Source organism: Cydia splendana, chromosome 14 (assembly GCF_910591565.1).
Source record: "Cydia splendana chromosome 14, ilCydSple1.2, whole genome shotgun sequence".
In the NCBI taxonomy this organism is placed as follows: Eukaryota; Metazoa; Arthropoda; class Insecta; order Lepidoptera; family Tortricidae; genus Cydia; species Cydia splendana.
The window spans coordinates 5,453,077-5,466,739 of record NC_085973.1 but is presented as its reverse complement, the minus strand read 5'-3'; the positions used below and the strand labels follow the sequence as shown (position 1 = coordinate 5,466,739).

General features: G+C 37.1%; 1 long non-coding RNA gene across 1 annotated transcript; it reads left to right on the top strand.

Moving 5' to 3' along the window:
- The first annotated feature begins 2,971 nt into the window (after nucleotides 1–2,971).
- Nucleotides 2,972–10,281, top strand: LOC134797126 (uncharacterized). The gene is made up of 3 exons (XR_010145041.1): nucleotides 2,972–3,059; nucleotides 6,860–7,051; nucleotides 9,670–10,281. It is a non-coding gene; the product is annotated as an uncharacterized LOC134797126 (long non-coding RNA).
- The last annotated feature ends 3,382 nt before the right edge of the window (nucleotides 10,282–13,663 follow it).

Sequence of the window (13,663 nt, the reverse complement as noted above, 5' to 3'; positions counted from 1 at the left end):
TCAATCACAGCACAGCCATACGCATGGTTTGACAACTTTGACAATGACAGCCTGTGACTGGTTGACGGATGTCATTTAGTGTTCGTTCAGAAACTGGCCATCTGGAATAATGCCTGATTTACACGATTGAAGCCTATTCAATGTCCCGATGTAAAACTTGTGAAAACACGACAATATTTTATATAAACTGGTCAAACAACTTTGTCAGTAGAAAAAGGCGCGAATTTCAAGATTTCTATGGGCCTATAACCCTTCGTACCTACATTTTTTAAATTGGCGCTTTTTTCTACTGACGGAAATAGCTTGATAGACTTTAAATACAATATACATTCATTGATGACTTCAAATACAAGTCAAGAAAATAACTAATTTTGTTTTATTTGTGTGTTTTATTTGTTGTAGCATACATTTTCTGCTAGGTTAACTATTAAATGCAATGACGAGATGATAATGAGCACACTAATATTATGTAACTGGCTGATAATAATTGTTGTTTACGAGTCAACGGAGCCAACAGGGTTTAAACTTGCGCCTGTGTGTCTAAATTTAGATTTTTAAGGTTTGATTGATTATTGTACTATGATTAATAACTTATATTATAATTAATGTGAGAATTTAGTTAGAATACAAGTCCCATTCTCTTTTAAGACATTGTTTAATATGTATATTTTAGCGACATTTGACATTTGTCAGTCATTGTAAATAAACAAGTGCCTATTGTATACGTTGCAAAAAGTACAGACTTTATTTTATTGATCTCACATTTATGTGCTGTGGAATATGATAATGTTAATCGCAACGGTGCCAAGTTTTAACACTATTCGTTTATCGCTTCTCCGCTTCTTCTCCGCCTTCTCCACCTACATATTAATAATCTGTGTTCTCCACGCATGTAGAGCTACACCTTAATGTTGAAAAAAAAAGTACGTTCAGTGTTGCAACCTGCAAACCAAAAACTGTCAATGTCAATCTGTCGTTTTGCCGGGAGCCACTAATGTACAACCAAATAATGCTCAACCCAAGAATGTACAGCCCAATAATTGGCGTCCATGGTGGACGCGTATTATTGGGCTGTACATTCCTGGGTTGAGCATTCTCGGTCCGCACAAGATTGGTCCGGGGCGATAATACGAAGACACTCTTTTCACAGGGCAATAATGTACGACCCCATAATTCGCGTCCACTAATTTGAGTCCCTTGGCTTTCAATTATTGGGCTGCGCATTATTGGTACAGGTCGAGAAAGCCCGACCCAATAATGTACGACCCAATAATTGGAAGCCAAAAACCAGAGACATTCTTTTTTTTAAGGGAGCTGTCAAAATTAGTAGGGACGTTCTGACATTAGCTCTTGACAATTTAAAAATAATCGGTTTTTTCTAGTGCCATCTTTCAGTGACATTGACAGTATTGACACTTGTTGGTTTACAAATACAATAAATGTGACGTCCCACGGTCAAAGGTACCTTACGGCGGGTATGGAGTTATGCATACCCCAGTAATCTACAATAAATAAGCTATCGATAACACAAAAGATCAACCTTCTAGGTTGCGTAGTTACAGAGATATGATTTTTTGAAAATAATGTTGTGAAATGAGCAACTTTACGATAGAGAAGTTTTAAGTTTAGGCGCCTAAAAAACTATGTTCCTGAAGTAAGTTACATAGTTGACTACAAATAATAATATCTTATATATCTGAGATTAAAAAAATATTGCGACTTGTTCTGTAATGCAAATAGAAACTTTTGATATCGACTGATTTATGTGTATACTAACCAATCTCTTGAAAATAAAGTTTTATTTCATTTTCACGATTGATTGCAATGAGCTCTCAAGATTTAAATTTTATCTATTAGAAAACGACACTGACAGACCGTTTAAGCAAAAAACAATACCGATTTAGAGGTGAAAATGTATTTGCGACTTTTTCATATAAAATCACAAAATTGAATATTTTTACTTTTAATGTGACACACAATCAATTTTTCTGAGCACATATGAAAGAAATTCTGTCATTCAAATGAAATAAATCCTAAAACCCCAACTAAATACTATATTTAACCCCTTATGCCACTTTAAACTTACATAACAATAACAGTATTTGCTCCATACATTTACGAAAAGGTACCTTATGGAAATAAATCTAATAATACATCACTACAAAATATCAATCATATTACAGTTTATCTTTTATGAATAGAAAATATTAATTTACATTAAACTGCCCCCAATTTAATTAGTTCTTCCTCATAATAATCTTAAAAAAGACCAATAATTTGTATGTAATGAAAAGGTACCTTGTGGTCAAGTTACATGATGAGGCATGATGATGATGGAACAGTTAGGATAAACTAATAATATTTTGAGGTTAAGATGGTCTAAATCGTCTATTTCTTATCAATAATATATTTCGGTTGCTATTGAAGATAAGCGGCATTGAGGTTCAATGACCTCAGATATTCCATAAGGTAATGCGTCAGGTACTGGCATTTTTCAGCAAATCAATGGCTGATTTACTGCATGCGACCAAACCAAATGAAGATTATTCTAGTTAAGAAAGACTTGACGAGAGTAACTTTGGTATAATAGCAGTCTACTTGGATTTGTGATGTCGGTCTATGTACGGTTATAATATTTGCGAGGCGCCCCAACCAGAACTGAAATTATCAAATTAGTTTTGCAGAATGCTAATACAGTTCTCTACCAAACTTCTTTTCCCGTATTGACTAGTTTTTTTGGGAATTTTCAATCTTTTTTCCATAAGGTACCTTTTCTACTAAACTCTGAGACAACATTACTAGGCTTATAACTAACTTATAACAAAAATAAAAACAGGTAAACAAACGTTACGCATTAAGGTTTCAGATCACACAATAAAAAAAATTGAGCAGTTTTTCACCTCTTTACAAAACATTTAATATCTCCGAAACTAGAAACCCTCATAAGGTACCTTTTCCCGTGGAACGTCACAAATGAATTCTAATAAAAGAAACAGTAGACTCAGTAGAGGTACGAGGTACTGAAAAAATATTAATTAATGGAGAAGCCGAAGTTGGAGGTAAGTGCCGCAATTCAACAACTTAAGCTAAAAAAATCTTCGTGTCCGCATGGTATTCCCTCGTGCGTATAGACTGTACAGCATGGTGCTGGCGGAGCCGCTATGGGACATATTTAACCTCTGTCTCGAGCTAGAAGTATTCCCAGAAATTTGGAAAATTACTTGAGTGATGACCAGTACTGAAAGGTGGATCAGGAGATAAGGCAAGAGGGTTTCGACTTTCGAGCGACACAAAGTTTGTACCCCACACTTAATTTTTTTAGACTGCATGAGAGACAGACAGCAGTAAGTATGTAGATTATGTAGGGCACAGATTGAAACCAGCAGTGATATGGCAGTTTGTTCAAAAGAATATCTTGGTTATATTTGACAACCGGTCTGGCCTAGTGGGTGCCTAGCCTAGTGACCCTGCCTGTGAAGCTGATGGTTCTGGGTTCAAATCCTGGTTAGGGAATTTATTTGTTTGATGAGACAGATATTTGTATATTGAATAATTATATTGTTGTCTGGGTGCCCACAACACAAGCCTTCTTGAGCTTACTGTGGGACTTAGTCAATTTGTGTAAAAATGTCCCAATATATTTATTTATATTGAGATTGACTGAGAAAACAAGGTGTATGCTACAAGGTGCAGGTTTCTGCAAAACATATCGGTGAGTCCATTAAGACAGCTGTTTATCAGAAAAACTGAGACTGGGTCACTGATCAATGGATCAAACACCATCAAAAACTACTACTTAAGAGCAAAAAAATTGTGTTTATAGGTTCAGCAAAACTACAAAAGGATACATACCTATGTTGGTGGATCCCCTTAGTTAGTTAGTTATACTGGGCATTTTATGCAAGTCGACAACCATTGGCCTATTTTGCGTGAAAACGAGGTAGCACTACTCTATAGTTAGTTTTATTTAGCATTAGAAAATATAAGGTAAACAATCTTGATGTGTCTTTTAATTGAAAAACACAGTCTAAAAATAAGTTACGGCAAATATGTAACAATTATGAATCTAATATGTTCATTTATATTCTTCTGCTTTCTTACCGTTCGTCAACTGTTTCTGCATAAAATAGTTGTGATCACCCATATATCATCTAAACACTTGACTTGTTACAATTCGCTCCTTAAAAAGCGCATATTTAATCTACCGGTACCTAAAGTATCATCTGCATTTGCTAAACGTTTCGGGGACTACATAAAGGCAGCAACTTACAACGCCATTCTCAAGAACTGTGATTTAAAAGATAGCACTGCAAATGAGGCCAAAAACACTACCTATAAGCTACTTCAATCACTGAGTTACACAGAGACAGAAGCTATTTTGCAAAGTGTCACTTCACTGTAATTTTTACCTTAGACTATGTTAATTGTTAATTTTTAGTTTTAAGTATTAAATGTAAGTTTTAATGTTATTATGTGATATTATATTAATAGTATGACCTGCACACGATAACGAAACTCTGTTATACAAGTGTAATTGGTTCCCCGCGATACAGGTGTAACCTAGTGCGGGGGCCCCTGGTAACTATGTTTGTAACAGTTTTTAGAAATAAATTATTCTTATTCTTATTCTTATAAGTAATAGTTATTGATTTTTAAAAAGCGTTTTTCAACTAAAAGACATGTCAAGATTGCTTACCTTCTTCCAAGCTCTTTCTAATGCAAAAAAAAACGAACTATAGCCACCCCAGCTCCTCCATGACACCTAGCAGTGTCTTCAGGTTGCTAACTGCCTCCTTCAATGTGCACGGAGTCCCTAGGTATTGGTTCCTGTATACTTCTACCTTCTACATACAGTGTAGGAGAATATGCTTTACTGTTTCTTCTTCTTCCATGCACACTCTGCACATGGGGCTGTCTGTTTTACCCATATTATGTAGGTGTTTGATTAGTGCAGCGGTCGGCAACAAGCGGCCCGCGAACCTCTCACTTGCGGCCCGCGAGCCTTTCACTAGCGGCCCGCAAACCTCTCACTTGCACCCCGCGAGTCTCCTAGGCTATTTTGTATGTAATATTGACAAACGACAATGTCTGATAAAGTCATAAATATTAACAAAGTGCGGCCCGCATCAACTTCGGTAACTACTATTTGGTCCTTGGCTGCTAAAAGGTTGCCGACCGCTGGATTAGTCTGTTATGTCCTGTGATTAATCCTACTATTTTGCGTAGTTGGTGTCTGGGTGTTTTTAGTAATATTTTGGTGTAAGCTTGTAGTTTTGTTCTTTGGTCTGCCTACAGGTGTTCATTTTAGTCCAGTACTTATTGTGAAGCTGTTTGTGATGTTGGTCTAGCTGGTTTCTGAACCTTTCCTGGCCAGTTCATCCGCTGCATCGTTTCCTCTTGATCCACTATGCCCCTTTATCCATTATACTGTTACTTTGTTGCCTTCTTTGCTCACTTCAGTGAGGCCTCGATGACATTCAAGTATGAGTTCCGTTGTAAGTTTGTAGCTACCTAGTGCTTGCAGTACTGATTTACTGTCTGACAGTATTACTATAAATAAATAAATAAATAAATAAATAAATAAATATTATAGGGACATTCTTACACAAATTGACTAAGCCCCACGGTAAGCTCAAGAAGGCTTGTGTTGTGGGTACTCAGACAACGATATATATAATATATAAATACTTAAATACATAGAAAACAACCATGACTCAGGAACAAATATCTGTATCATCATACAAATAAATGCCCTTACCAGGATTCGAACCCGGGACCATCGGCTTCATAGGCAGGGTCACTACCCACTAGGCCAGACCGGTCGTCAAACTATATTTTCTTGTTTTACTTCTCGTCTTTTTATCGCATTGCAAGCTTCTATTATTCCTACACATTCAGCTTGGCATACCGTATTGTGTTCCCAGTGTAACCCAGGGGTTTTGAGATGTATATGTTCAGGTCCTCCGAGAAGACACCACATCCGGTCCCTTCATTTGTTTTTGAGCCATTTGAGATAGAGATCTTTATAGAGATAGAGATCTTTATTTTGCATCCAATGTACATATTTATATTACATACAAGTAAACTGCATAGTAACATACAGGCACATGGACCCTGGTAGGGTATCGCAAAAATATTTGTAACAAATCAAATTATAAATTTTATGTGACAAGCATAACATGACTTAAAGTAAATTAAGAGTAGGTAACAATTAGGAGTACTTAATCAATTTAATATTTTTTAACTAAAATGTGTTTTCGTACTTACATATACTTATAATTATAAGAAGTTATCTTCCATAAACTCAGATATACTGTAGTAGCACTTTTCGACCAGCTTACTTTTTAGATTTGTTGCAAATTGGTTGTATTTGTGGATATTCTTAAGTTTGTTTGGTATAGTCCTTATTAAATATATATTAAAAACGGGTCACTCACGTATTTTAAGTCGAAAAACGCTCGACATGTTTCACTCCGTACCGAGGAGTGTCATCAGGAGCTTGCGTTTACGGTGACGGACCGGCGCAGACTGCGGGCCGCAGCTCTCCGCGCCCGATAACTCGGCGCAGGCGCCGGTGGCGGCAAGGGGGGCGAGAAACTACCCTCATTTATGGCATTATTGTCAAATACGTGAGTGACCCGTTTTTAATATATTTAATATGTCTGTGTCTCACGGAAGTTTTGTTATTAAAATTGGTATAGTCCTTGTACAAAAAGAAACATAAAACATGAAAGAACACACATCATTAGTACAAAGGCGAACTTATCATGTAATTCATGTATGCGGCACCGCGATATAATACATTCGGTAAAGACACACTGAAAGAAAACGAACTTAAAGATGTTCTTCTGTTCTGCAGGAAAACAAGAAGATTCGAGGAGAATGGTGTGGCACTTAATGCCGCCGGGACAGTAACCTAGCTGCAGCTCCAACTCTAGGGAATTGGGCTGAATGAACGCAACACGTGATCGACAGCCCACCTGCTTCCTGCCGAGCGTCCCTACACTACCCCTACATGGATGCCTCGCTTATTCTGCTCTACAAAACTTCTGTAAGTAGAGAATGTACAAGTGCAAGAGTTGAAGGATTGAAAGAGCTTGTCGTCTTACCTGACAGTTTTCCACACATTTACCTTAATTAATTTAAATGATTTTAATAATTATAGTCCTTTTTAGGGTTCCGTACCTCAAAAGGAAAAAACGGAACCCTTATAGGATCACTCGTGCGTCTGTCTGTCCGTCTGTCACAGCCGATTTTCTCCGGAACTACTGGACCAATCAAGTTGAAATTTGGTACACATATGTAAGTTTGTGACCCAAATATGGACATGTAACGTAAACAAGTTAATTTTAAACATGGGGACCACTTTTGGGGGGTAAATGAAAATCTAAAAAAAAAATTTTTTCAAACTATATCATGTTACATATCAAATGAAAGAGCTTATTGTAAGGATCTCAAATATATTTTTTTTATAATTTTCTAATAAACAGTTTAGAAGTTATTCAAGAAAATAGGCAAAAAATGACCATTCCCCCCCTTTATCTCCGAAACTACTAGGTCTAAAATTTTGAAAAAAATACATAAAATAGGTCTATACCTATAGATGTCAGGAAAACCTATTAGAAATGTACAGTCAAGCGTGAGTCGGACTTAATTACAGTTTTAGATCCGACCCCTACGGATTTTTTAAAGATATTTCACTCACATATTTAATTACACAAACGGGTCTACCGCGATATAATTTCATTGTTTTTTTACCTTTAATTCCGATGTTTCAGCTGAGTTGCACCAGCTGTGGTCACGGAAAGACTGACGTCCCAACAAACCCACAAACGCCAACCAAACGCGGTAGACCCGTTTGTGTAATTAAATATGTGTACAAAACGCGAGAGTTTAAAGTGTTAGATTTCACTCACGTTTCACATAAAAAATACATTGTTAACAGTGCCGGATTAACCAATAAGCAAAACAAGCACGTGCTTAGGGCACCACGTTCAGGGGGGGCACCAAAATGCCAGGTTGAAAAAGGTGAACAAATTTTAAAATTAGGGACAGACACATCGTTTTTACCACACGATTTTTTTTTAGCTGTCCAAAAGCTAGTTTGCAAAAATAATGGCGCGTATTTCTTTGGGAAACAATCGGTAGCAGTAGAAGAGGTGTGATTCGCATAGATTCGATTTCAACCCACTATTTTGCGGTTCGGCGTTAGGTCTTATGCGAGGCCTTCTGCCTTACGGCAAAGTTGATCTTCTGCCTTAAGTAATTACACTTGGGCGTGGATCCAAATCCAAGCTTTCCTCTTCGCAGCTGGGCCTACTGCCTTGCTCACACTTCGCCAATTCAATTCACTTGGTCAATTCCAAGCTCTACTTTCTTGCATATTTTATGCATGAAAACAACCTCGCTGAGAGCCTTAAATATCGAGCCTTATGCGAAGCTAGGCTGATAGAAAACTGTCCCATCCTTTCTCTGTATGAAATCCTGGATTCGGGCCTGGTTCGGACTAAAAGTAAAATTGCGTTTTTTATATCGAAAAATTTTCGCCCTCGCTTCGCTCGCCTTTTCAATAACTTTCTAAGGTATGACAAAGGTGACATTCGGATGACGACTGCAGCAACATTACTCTGTTGCAACGTTACTGCTGCAGTACTGTCAACTTCCGTGATAAAATGATGTGACTGATTTCCATACTAAAAGCAAAAATGTACAACTGTCTATCATATTGCGTTTTTATATCGAAAAATTTTCACGCTCGCTTCGCTCGCGTTTCAATCACTTTCTTAGATATGATAAAGGTGACATTCGGGTGGCGACTGCAGCAGTATTAGGCACTCTGTTGCAACATTACTGCTACGGCACTGTCAATTTTCGTGATAAAATGATGTGACTGATTTCCATTCTCAGCTGTAATGCGGCATTGAACTTCTCTCAATTTACCAAAAAAATCAATGTAATCTTGATGACCCTAGGGAGAGGGGGCACCATGGTCTAGAAATGCTTAAAGCATCAAAATATCTTAATCCGGCACTGATTGTTAAAAATTGTGTAATATACATATATATGGAACGCGAGCCCGACTCGCACTTGGCGGGTTTTTTTTCAGATTACCTCAATTACCTCTAGTATACTACTTTTGAGGTTAGAACAACCCACCAAAACATTTAATGTAAAGTGTTGCCAAGACTAGTTGCATAAAGCTTTTATACTAAAAAGTTATCAGATCCCGTAGTAGGTACCAAGACTTTTACTCTGTCATTCCTAACTTTATAAGCTCTAACAGTATAAAGCCAACATCTTGGTCAAACAGTACGGCTTGGCGGTTTCGTTGGTGTCATACTCATATGGACAATCCCGTAATGACACTTTCAGAATTTGAAAGACCTTTGTTGCTACTTTGTACAACAAGTCCACTGAGGGAGTGTTTGTAAAAACGACATATCAGTTTATATAAACTACGATAATACAAGGTCATATAAGCAGGCATAATTTTAAAACATTTAACATTTAGGTTTTCATAAAAGTTACGTACCTATTTCTAGCGCCATCTGTGTATGTAGGGCCTATTTAAATAAGCCAGGAAAGTTATGAAAGTGAATTAAAGTTTATGTTGCACTGATAAAATCATTTTAAACAAATATTCTAAATATAATTATTCTCAAATTTCAGGAGCTGATACAAGCAGCCAGAATGAGTCTCTGCTGAGTCGCCGGCGCCGGACGTGCGTCGCGCGCCTCGGGCGTCTGACGTCTTCGTGTCAGTCGCCAATTGCAGGAGAAGATACGAATAGTTAGGTATAAAAGCTACTTTAGTCAACCTCGCCTCAGTACTGTTTGTATTGACTGAAATACAAGTAGCATATATGAGACGTTCGGACGTATCCGTGAAAATACGAAGGTAAAGGAAATTGCACTACATTTTTAGAACCTATTCACCTGTCAGTAAAATATTGAAAAGGAATGTTCATGAGTTTTATAATTTTCTTTCCTCCAACAGCTTCACATGGAGCAAATGTAAACCTTTTATGTTAATAATATCAGTAATGTCAAGGTACAACGCTCTTTAGATCATATTGCCATTCCTTTTACTCGAGCGGCCTGTGGGTTAACTATACGAAGCGAGCCTACAATGCATTAAAAGTGCAGTATAACAATGCATTCAGAATGCTGTTGGGCTTACCTCGTAGATGTAGTGCATCTGGCATGTTTTGCGAAGCTAGAAGTTTTCTGGCAATCATGCGCAAGAAAATAGTATCTCTGCTAGGTCGAGTTAGAAGCAGTCCCAAACATACATGTCCGAAAAGTAGAACTCCCTTAGATCGTGTTTCAATTTATCGCCTCTCGTTGGCAATTAAGGTGGTTCGCTTTCCATACAAAAAACAATTAAGTACCTAATAGTGTGTAATTACTTAATATAACGCAATTGTTTTTTGTATGGAAAGCGAACCACCTTAACTTTTCGCACAACGTTTTGTAGTTGCAGTAAGTACTTACATATGGCCGGTAAAATTTTCGAAATAGGTATGTATTTACGTACAGTGCTAATTGCCGCACATAGAATAATTAAAGTTTGATCAATCGGAATATGTTCATAAGTCACTTATTACATTTCGATTTATAAGTCTGTATTTTCCAGCTTTAGATGTGCATGACTGCATATGCACATCTAAAGCTGAAAAATGCTTTCATGAATACGTTTATAATTATGGCTAAATTATGGTAATAGGGACAAATTTATCATTTTCAACCAAAGGGGTACTTATTATCTGTTGTCAATAAGGCGCTATTTCCATAAAGCTTCAATTTGAAATCAGCCTCGTCGACAACCGACAATGATAACCTTTTGGTTGAAAACGTCACAAATTATGGCGATAGAGAATACAATGTTCTGTTGCCAGAGTGCAGCACTAGTAAAACCCGTAAACGAGTGAATTGCAAAAAAGTGTAGGTAACACAATGGAATATTCACAAAAATATGCAAGAATGTAACACAAAATGAAGAAAATGTACGTGTTTTTTTTTGTGTTACGTCACACAAAGGAAGCCAAAATCGACGCCGCAATATTTTTCACGACGTGTAGAATAAAAGTGGCGTCGAATTCAGGAATCCGCAAATACCATACCGATAGCCAAGTAATTTATCTATAGAACAATGTTAAAACAGTAGTAGAAACGGTTAGCTTTGCAAACTTTTAGTAGATTGGTTTGGTTTTGGTAGATCTCTCGGTTTGGCATGCTTGATGCTCTTCACATCACCACAGACGGAGGTCGACAGTTCGAATCTGTCTTGTTCAACCAATTGATGGAGGCACATGCACGCATACGAACCACATATTACACTACCATCCTGAAGCTAATTGGATTATTTGCATTTACTATTATAGTATATACCTATGCCTTATTTTTACGCCTAACTAAGACCCTATAAGCTTTTAACAAAAACCATTATTTCTTTTATACCTACGGGCGGTTTAGCTCCCGTACCTACCTCTATTATACCTAGCCACGTGCTAAAGCAACAATGTCCTTTAAATTCGTATCCTGTATCGTGATAGTATTAAGATTCAGCTCGTCTACATTGAGGTGGTCGATCGTCCTAAATACATTACCAAAACATGTTAACTCGTATGAGCTGTTACATAGATTTGAACCTTAATACTATCATGATAATTTTTGATTAATATTTTTAAATAATTTGTTAAGCATATTTACACTTGCAAATATAATTTGCAGCATTCTAATATTATGCTATGGTAAACATATAACATGTTATATATTCGCGATTCATGTCAACAGCCCTATTGTCAGGCCCCCTCCAGCAGCAGCGCCCCCGCCCCGCAGTAATAGTTATTTGTTTTACAAGGAGGCAAAGTTGTTGTTCAATCGCTCGTGCTAATATTGATACCCGAGCAAGCGAAAGATTCCAAAATTGAACCAATAGCGTAGCGAGTGGTTAAAAAAATGGAATCTTGAGCGTTGCGAGGGTTTCAAAGCGCGAGGGTTAAACAAAATTTGCCCCCGAGTGAAACACAAAATTTTTCACCACACCAACCCGAAGCAAATATTAAATGTAAAATATCAAAGAAAATCAAATCCAAATGAATGTTATTAAATATGTATCATCCAAAATCATCATTTAAAAGTCAATTCTACCAGCAAACATAAGAAAACAACTCAAAATTTATATTTGATTACTTTGCCTCACATGTGAATAAAATGCAACTTTGTTATCAGTTTTTGAAGTGCAAAGTAAGCCTTTCCGAGCTGGTGTGGTGAAAAATATAATGTTCTAGTGCTGAAACGTATCACTATCACTGTTTAGTTAGAACAACATGAACCTCATAGAACCCTCTTTCAAGTGCTATTGAAAGAGGCGGCTATACAGGGCCTGGGGCCTAGGGCGGCGAATAGTTATTTACGATACAAGTGCGGAAAAGAGGAAATTCGAACGAGTGGCGATAAATTAAAACACGACCGAAGGGAGTGTTTTAAATCCACACGATTTGCAAATTACCTATTCGCACGAGTATCGTACAACGTTTTACAGTACATGGCCCTTTAAACTTTTGACATACGCACGAAAAGTGCTATTTTACGCACTGTGCGGGAAAATAGGACCATATGTACTTTAAATTATATTTTTATTATTAATTTGTATAAATATATGAATGTCATTAGTCATTGCCTGCATTAAATGTACTTAATCTATGCTTCCATAAATATATTTACTATCATTATCAATATATTACAAGACGTTGCACATATGTCGTTGTTTCACTTATATGCACACCAATATAGCCTAATATAACTGGAAAGCCTGGCAGGCTAATCTTTTAACACGTTGGCTGCCATAAACATTGAACATCACCGTTGGGATCACGTAATCTTCTCTGTGTGCCCATGAGCATCACCAGTGGAATCGAAAGCTCGTTACCTCTTTATTGACCTCAGTAATATAGTGATGCTGGGATCACTAAATTTGTAAGGGGCGTGGGAGATACACTTTAGGTGAAGGATGGTGGGCAGCCAATGTGTTTAATACTTCGTTTATTTTTGGTAGGCTTAATTTTGCTGCCCTTTTTAGTAGTTTCGGTCGGACACTACACAAAACCCATTGCGGTCCGGTCCAGGCGCCATAGTGACGATGACGAGCTATTCATAAAAACTGAAATCTCTAAACTACTCGAAGACGGTATCATCGAACACAGTGTATTTCCCTGGCGGGCAAAAGTTCTAATTGCCGGTGGAGGTCTACATAAGAAGAGGATGGTAATCGATTATTCTCAAACGATTATCAAATAGGGTATAGTTAGACCGTAAAAAGTCTGCAGCGATTTTGATAGCCCACGCAGTGCAAGTGTCATTTAAAACGTCAATCTTCTATGAAATTATGACTTATACATAACACTTACACTGCGTGGGCTATCAAATCCGCTGCAGACTTTTATTGGTGCGACTATAATTGCGTCAGTTTATCGTCCGGTGTCAGTTTCCGTCCACTTGACGGATTAGTAAATAATAAATTTCATTTATTTATAATTTGCTACTTGCGAAATATATTTTTATGTAGATAGATAAATTGTTTAGGTATTAAGGATCAAGGAATATAATACTCACTATTTATTTATTTATTTATATTTAATTATATTCAAATTTCGTCAAAT